The sequence below is a fragment of the Dysidea avara genome, chromosome 8 (assembly GCF_963678975.1).
Source record: "Dysidea avara chromosome 8, odDysAvar1.4, whole genome shotgun sequence".
Lineage (NCBI taxonomy): Eukaryota > Metazoa > Porifera > Demospongiae > Dictyoceratida > Dysideidae > Dysidea > Dysidea avara.
Genome location: NC_089279.1, coordinates 26283051 through 26291113, shown reverse-complemented (window position 1 = coordinate 26291113; position 8063 = coordinate 26283051). Strand labels below are relative to the sequence as shown.

Here is an 8063-nt window from a genome sequence, read left to right as displayed (position 1 = left end):
ATTAACAACACAATTAATACAGACATGTTCTGTGTGGGATATATAGTCGATTAGTCAATACTGTTCAAGGCAATCAACTAGTGATACACTGATTAATTGGTAAGCAGTCGGAAATCAGTTTATCAACCAAATTTCAGCACTATTGGTATTGGTAAATGTTAGCCAATTAATTTTACTGATACTGTCTGTTTTCATTAAAAAATAATGCAAAAAAGTTTTACAATGGTAACTTTACAAAATATTGGATTGGTAGTCAGTAAATTTCAATATCGGCTAATCAGATAATCGGCAAAATCTCTTATTGATACATCATCACAATTAACCAAGCAAACGTAAATGTCAGGTTCAAAAACAGATTTGTGATCTCACTGTGTTAGAAATTGTTAATACTGAATACACAGAGGTATACAGTAAACAATTGCAAAGGTGTGAAATAAGTGTTACATTTGGAAAAAGATGTTATGGTATGTATAAAAATACAAGTGAATGGGAATTAAGTCCAACGGTAGATCATAGAAATAAAAAGTGAAACAAGGGAGGTTGCCTACACATTTAATCCCTAATTCAGTCATGATTAAATGTCCACTACTATATCTGCAGGTGTAGGCGACTTTTCTCTTTGTATTTCTATGATCCCTAATCAAAAGTAAATTTACTTTTTGTCCTTACTTTTTGTAATAATAGGCATACCTACACATACTACTTGAAAAGAAAGAAAGGCGCTAGGTATGCCATAAAATTATGTCCGAATACATGCCTCATAAACTACATCAATTACTGAGAAGTGAAGTGGCCATCACACTTCATGTCTACAAACATGTCCAAACTTATTATACACGTATACGTGTGTGTACTAAGTGTATAAAAAATAGTTACTCTGAATTCATGAATTCATTAATTAAGCTACCTCACATTTAAAGTCATAATAACCAATTCATTCCTAAATTATATGGCCTTATTAATGACTTTTACTATAAACATATTCCATTGTTAAGTATAATTTCTGGGAATAAGTAATTAATTAATACAGTCATGCACTGATACTTTTTGTTACTGTGTGTACAAAATACATGTGTATTTTGTACACACTAGTAAAATGATCAGCTAAGGTAATTATGATACAGTTTTTACACTAACTGTTACAAATCGCAGTGATTATACTAATTCTTTAGCATCAATAAACCATTATTGACTGTACTTTGTGTAGACAGTAGAGTTGACATTTTACTGATTAGGACTATTTACAGCATCAGATAATGCAATTGTTCATTGTTGTATTATATTCATGCACATGTTATGTGTGACAGACTGTGTCAGAGTGCATATTTTCAATTTTAATTCATTTTTTTGTGCTTTTGGACAATGTGTTTATTGAAACATTAATGGTTTTGCCTTTAGTGTGCATTGCAATCAACAGATTTAAAAAATAAACAATAACATTAGATGATCAGAGGTCTTTCTGCAGCTTCCTTGGCTTCATCTGCTGTTCTATCACAAGGTGAAACAGTGACTAGTTGAGTTGGTGTCATGTAAATGTATTGCTAAAATAATATAACATAGGCAACCCTAAACAATTTGGTGGTTAGTGCTGTGAGTTGATGTGAGCTAAACATTGCAATGTGATTTGTAAACTGAAACATGTTGACTGCTCGATCAGATTAGATCCCATGCTAATATTCCCTAATGTGATTATCATAACTGGTACCTTCAATGCATTGGGTTAATAGTACTCAATATACAAAAATGACAGTATATACAAGTAATTGTATTGTAGTTAGTGTACAGGTTCAGTCAGCTGTGCCTCAATTTGTTCCATCTTAATAGCTAACTGATCAACGTCTTCCAGAACACATTCAGTGTTAGACCAAGTTCTGGTGAAGGGATCATATTGTAGACTATATTCAGTACCTTCAGTGGACAAGTATCACAACATCATTCATGTCACAAAGTAACTAACATTGTTACTTGTGTGGATCAAAACTGATAGAAAGGGTAGGCTCCCCATAGTGGCCTTGGAACTGGATAAATATCTTCACCATACTTTTGTCCTTGTGTTTCAACCACACCACTATCGGTTCAGCATTAAATGACTCAACCTCTCCTTCAACTGAGAACCTTAGCTGGTGGGATAAGTATGATAATCATGGATATTATATTCTGCTTGAGGTTTATTTATAACACACTGTATACACACCCACTTACTCGTTTCAAGTAAGAGAAAAGACAACCTTCCATATCACTATCAGTACCACTGTCTAGCTACCTTCACCCTCTGACCTTTTCGGAGTTATGAGTTATGTTAGCTAACTTCCTACAAATGTTACCTGCTGAGCAAAAACTGACCGTTTTTGCAAAATTCTATTTTGCCATAAAACCATATTGAAATACACTGGGCAGTGGTGTATCTACAGCATCACTTTGTAGGGCCTAGGCCCTGCTATAGTGCTCTACCAAACTGAAGACTACTAAACCCACAACCACCAACTGTTGGACTTTTCATGGGTCATTGCATTATCTAACAAGTGAAACTAGTTATTCTATACATCAAATTATTAGCATTTAGCTGTGACGAAGCCAATAATTATGATGATTTTAATTTATGCCCATCAATTGAGCACAATCCTTGTTGGTGATATTGATAAGGACGTGCTTCCTAGTGCCGGTTCTTGTAGTTCATATCTATAGATCCTTGTAAGATTCACTGTCAGCTATAGGTGTAATGTTGTCTTTTTCTAATGTTTTTAGTGTTACTGTGCAATCTGAACAGGTTAATTATAGCTATACATAAACTGGCTACTTCATGAAGAATCTAAAAGCATGTTTTTTGTAGCTTAAATGGCCTCAGATACTATTTTGCAGCTGTTGAATTTCAAACATTTTCTGGGGGGAATGCCCCTGCTTTCAGTAACATATACAGTGCCCTAGCTGTGCCCTATCTGTACCCTACCAATAGGGAAATACCACTGACACTGTGTAAAAATACACATGCTACATGAAAAATTTACACGCATTTTAATCGCATTCATATGAACTGAAATTAAGCTAAACCTATACACCAATGGATTCACTTGTTCATGCAGAGTAAGAAAATCTTTCAAAGGCTAAAGCTTTGGCTGTCCACTCTTTTGTTACTATAGATTACAGAGATGCAATAAAATGGAATTCGAGGAATGTGCAAAAATAGCCGGTTTTTGCTCAGCCGGTCACAAATATCACGTTATATGTTATTAAAAACAACACATTTCCTTGTGGTAGCTACAGTACCTGCGAAGTTTGAAGGTAGTGACAGCTTCTTAGTAAGCAATCGGGTCACATAATCACATTTAGCAAATATCCTCAAATAAGTCAGATTGTCTAGTGGATAACACATAGCTACTAGAGGTATATCTGCAGCCGGTGTTACAGTAAGACTTGAACCATACACCAAACAAAGATCTGGTACAGCCGTGTGTTGATAGCTGGTCTCCAGCGTATGTTATTTGAAGAATGTGACATGCACATGACATGGTGTGTTATTGCTGTTTAACCACTGGTAGGATTTCTCCAAAATGAATATGGTATCTTTCAAATTTCCCTTAGATTTAGGATCATCACATTTGTGACCAGTTAGATGGTTACACAGCCCAAATGAACACCTGTAATCTTTTAAGTACTCATGATCACATTTTTCCCACTTCTCCAGATTGCTGTTCCCATGAAGTTCAAACAAAGCTAAAGAATTATACTTGTAAAATGTGCAAGTGTACACAGTATGTGTAGGGCATGTAGGCACCTTTTTAGGAAGTCCACTTTGTTTGTGTAATCCAATAGTATTCTGACTAACCACTCCTTTCAGAATTCCTTCTTGTAAGGCTTAATGACAGCAACTGTCATACGGGTGCACACGATACCAATATCCAATTCTATTTTCAGCAAACAAACACACACACTCTTTTTAAACTTAAAGCAGGGCAGAGAAATATACGGCATGCTATACAGATACACACTTGTTGCGCCTTGACTAGCAGTATGTGAGTTGGTGAAGGAATATGGCTTTTGTAGTTGAAGTGATCTTGTTGGCAACTCCTCTTCTGTTTGTGGGCATTCAACTCCCACACACCAGGACCAGACTCCAACTTGGTGTCCATGACTCCATGCTACTGCAAAAATCAGGAACTACAACAAACAATGACAACCAGTCCCATCATACATCATCATCACTTTCTTCCTGTAGAAATACTCACACCAGCACCCTATAACAACAATAAAAGTGAGTTTTATACATTCAGGTATACCCTAACTCCCTAATAGAGCAGTCAGCATCATGAAGTAAATTCATTCTAAAATTACTTCATCATTGCCTTCTTCCAATAATTTTAACTTGCAATTAACTCCAACTGAAAGGCGTACTTTTCAGCATTACAGGTTTTTAGAATTGTTAATAAGATCTCTCCTCCTTATTTATATGGAATTTTCTCTCATGCTGTGGATGTCATTGGTCGCTCTGGTAGAAATGTACAGATTGTTTGTTCCTAGTGTGAGGACTAATTATGGTAAGCAGTCACTGGCATCTAGAGGCACAGCCATTCGGAATAATTTACTTAAAGCACTGAACTTTCGATGAATTCAAAAAATTGTATTGTGCGATGTAGCTAATTTTTCTTTTGTGTATGTATGTGTACTGTATCTTGTATTTTATTGTCTTCTCAGGGCACAGCTGAAAAACAGCCTTCCTTCCCTGACTAAATAATTGGGAAAAAAATTATTATCTAATCCAAAACAGCCAAGCTGTAAAAAAAGAGTACAGCCTTCAAAAAGGCTATGGTGAAAAAAGATGTGAAATCCAGGGTGGCGGCCAAGAAATGGCTGTGATGGTAGGTTAGTGGTAAAAATTTTAATAACGACAATTCAGATGAATTTTTGTGCTGCTTGGTCTTGGCACAAAATACACCTGAATTGTCGTTATTAAAATTTTTACCATTAACCTACCATCACAGCTATTTCTTGGCCGCCACCTTGGATTTCACATCTTTTTTCACCATATAGCCTTTTTGGGGGCCGCACTCTTTTTTTACAGCTTGGCTGTTTTGGATTAGATTTCACTTCTTTTTGTATTTGTATGGCCAGCTTTGGGACTTTTTTAACCTATCTTTGTTTCTTTGCCACAGGAAGGAGAAAAGATGAAGCAAATATATTTTAAATATTTCTGATTTTATCAGTAAATGTATAATTTTATATATAATACATATATTTATCACAGAACTCTCCATGGAGGTTTCTTTGTAACTGAACACTCTACAAGGTGACTTCTTCTAGCTGCTCTCTCTGCAGGGTGAATTTTTTGTAGCTGAATGATCTACAAGGTAACTTCTTCTAGCTGATCTCTCTACAGGGTGATTTGTTTGTAGCTGAATTATCTACAAGGTAACTTCTTCTACCTGATCTTTCTACAGGGTGATTTGTTTGTAGCTGAATTCTGTACAGGTGATGTGTTTGCAGCTGAGCTCTTTACAGAATAGTTTCTTTGTAGCTGAACTCTCTACAAGATAACTTCTTCTAGCTGATCTCTCTACAGGGTGATTTGTTTGTAGCTGAATTCTCTACATGGTGGTTTCTTTGTAACTGAACTCTCTACAAGGTAATTTCTTCTAGCTGATCTTTCTACAGGGTCACTAGTTTGTAGCTGAACTCTCTACATGGTGGTTTCTTTGTAACTGAACTCCAACCAAGGTGACTTCTTCTAGCTGATCGTTCTACAGGGTGATTTGTTTGTAGCTGAACTCTCTACAGATGATTTGTTTGCACCTTACTTCTCTACATGATGGATTCTTTGTAGCTGAACTCTCTACAAGGTAACTTCTTCTAGCTGATCTCTCTACAGAGTGATTTGTTTGTAGCTGAACTATCTACAAGATAACTTTTTCTACCTGATCTCTCTACAGGGTGATTTGTTGGTAGCTGAATTCCGTATATAGGTGATTTGTTTGCAGCTGAGCTCTTTACAGAATGGTTTCTTTGTAGCTGAACTCTCTACAAGGTAACTTCTTCTAGCTGATGTCTCTACAAGGTCACTAGTTTATAGCTGAACTCTATACATGATGGTTTCTTTGTAACTGAACTCTCTACAAGGTGACTTCTTCTAGCTGATCTGATTTGTTTGTAGCTGAACTCTCTACAAGGAAACTTCTTCTAGCTGATCTCTCTGCAGGGAGATTTGTTTGTAGCTGAACTTTCTACATGATGGTTTCTTTGTAGCTGAACTCTCTACAAGGTAACTTCTTCTAGTTGATCTCTCTACAGGGTGATTTGTTTGTAGCTGAACTATCTACAAGATAACTTCTTCTACCTGATCTCTCTACAGGGTCACTGGATTGTAGTTGAATTCTCTACATGGTGGTTTCTTTGTAACTGAACTCTCTACAAGGAAACTTCTTCTAGCTGATCTCTCTGCAGGGAGATTTGTTTGTAGCTGAACTCTCTACATGATGGTTTCTTTGTAGCTGAACTCTCTACAAGGTAACTTCTTCTAGCTGATCTCTCTACAGGGTGATTTATTTGTAGCTGAACTATCTACAAGATAACTTCTTCTAGCTGATCTATCTACAGGGTCACTAGTTTGTAGTTGAATTCTCTACATGGTGGTTTCTTTGTAACTGAACTCTCTACAAGGTAACTTCTTCTAGCTGATCTTTCTACTGGGTGATTTGTTTGTAGCTGAATTCTGTACAGATAATTTGTTTGCAGCTGAGCTCTTTATAGAATGGTTTCTTTGTAGCTGAACTCTCTACAAGGTCACTTCTTCTAGCTGATCTCTCTACAGGGTGATTTGTTTGTAGCAGAACTCTCTACAAGGAAACTTCTTCTAGCTGATCTCTCTGCAGAGAGATTTGTTTGTAGCTGAACTCTCTACAGGTGATTTGTTTGCAGCTGAACTCTCTACATGATGGTTTCTTTGTTACAGTAGCTGAACTCTCTACAAGGTAACTTCTTCTAGCTGATCTCTCTACAGGGTGATTTATTTGTAGCTGAAATATCTACAAGATAACTTCTTCTAGCTGATCTCTCTACAGGGTCACTAGTTTGTAGTTGAATTCTCTACATGGTGGTTTCTTTGTAACTGAACTCTCTACAAGGTAACTTCTTCTAGCTGATCTTTCTACAGGGTGATTCGTTTGTAGCTGAATTCTGTACAGGTAATTTGTTTGCAGCTGAGCTCTTTAAAGAATGGTTTCTTTGTAGCTGAACTCTCTACAAGGTGACTTCTTCTAGCTGATCTGATTTGTTTGTAGCTGAACTCTCTACAAGGAAACTTCTTCTAGCTGATCTCTCTGCAGGGAGATTTGTTTGTAGCTGAACTTTCTACATGATGGTTTCTTTGTAGCTGAACTCTCTACAAGGTAACTTCTTCTAGTTGATCTCTCTACAGGGTGATTTGTTTGTAGCTGAACTATCTACAAGATAACTTCTTCTACCTGATCTCTCTACAGGGTCACTGGATTGTAGTTGAATTCTCTACATGGTGGTTTCTTTGTAACTGAACTCTCTACAAGGTAACTTCTTCTAGCTGATCTCTCTACAGGGTGATTTGTTTGTAGCAGAACTCTCTACAAGGAAACTTCTTCTAGCTGATCTCTCTGCAGGGAGATTTGTTTGTAGCTGAACTCTCTACATGATGGTTTCTTTGTAGCTGAACTCTCTACAAGGTAACTTCTTCTAGCTGATCTCTCTACAGGGTGATTTATTTGTAGCTGAACTATCTACAAGATAACTTCTTCTAGCTGATCTATCTACAGGGTCACTAGTTTGTAGTTGAATTCTCTACATGGTGGTTTCTTTGTAACTGAACTCTCTACAAGGTAACTTCTTCTAGCTGATCTTTCTACTGGGTGATTTGTTTGTAGCTGAATTCTGTACAGATAATTTGTTTGCAGCTGAGCTCTTTATAGAATGGTTTCTTTGTAGCTGAACTCTCTACAAGGTCACTTCTTCTAGCTGATCTCTCTACAGGGTGATTTGTTTGTAGCAGAACTCTCTACAAGGAAACTTCTTCTAGCTGATCTCTCTGCAGAGAGATTTGTTTGTAG

The 8063-nt window shown here is 36.7% G+C and overlaps 1 long non-coding RNA gene across 4 annotated transcripts in view; it reads right to left on the bottom strand.

Moving 5' to 3' along the window:
* Nucleotides 1-1699: 1699 nt before the first annotated feature.
* LOC136262778 (uncharacterized) overlaps nt 1700-8063 on the bottom strand; it is a 14596-nt gene continuing 8232 nt past the window's right edge. The window contains exons 2-7 of one of the 4 annotated variants that reach the window (XR_010704334.1): nt 3987-4232; nt 3773-3902; nt 3265-3711; nt 2203-2277; nt 1958-2120; nt 1700-1908 (exon numbers count right to left, since the gene is read on the bottom strand). This is a non-coding gene — a long non-coding RNA (uncharacterized lncRNA). Of the gene's footprint in view, nt 1909-1957; nt 2121-2202; nt 2278-3264; nt 3712-3772; nt 4233-8063 lie in introns of all 4 variants that reach the window. The other 3 variants (XR_010704333.1, XR_010704332.1, XR_010704335.1) reach the window with 3 other exon arrangements.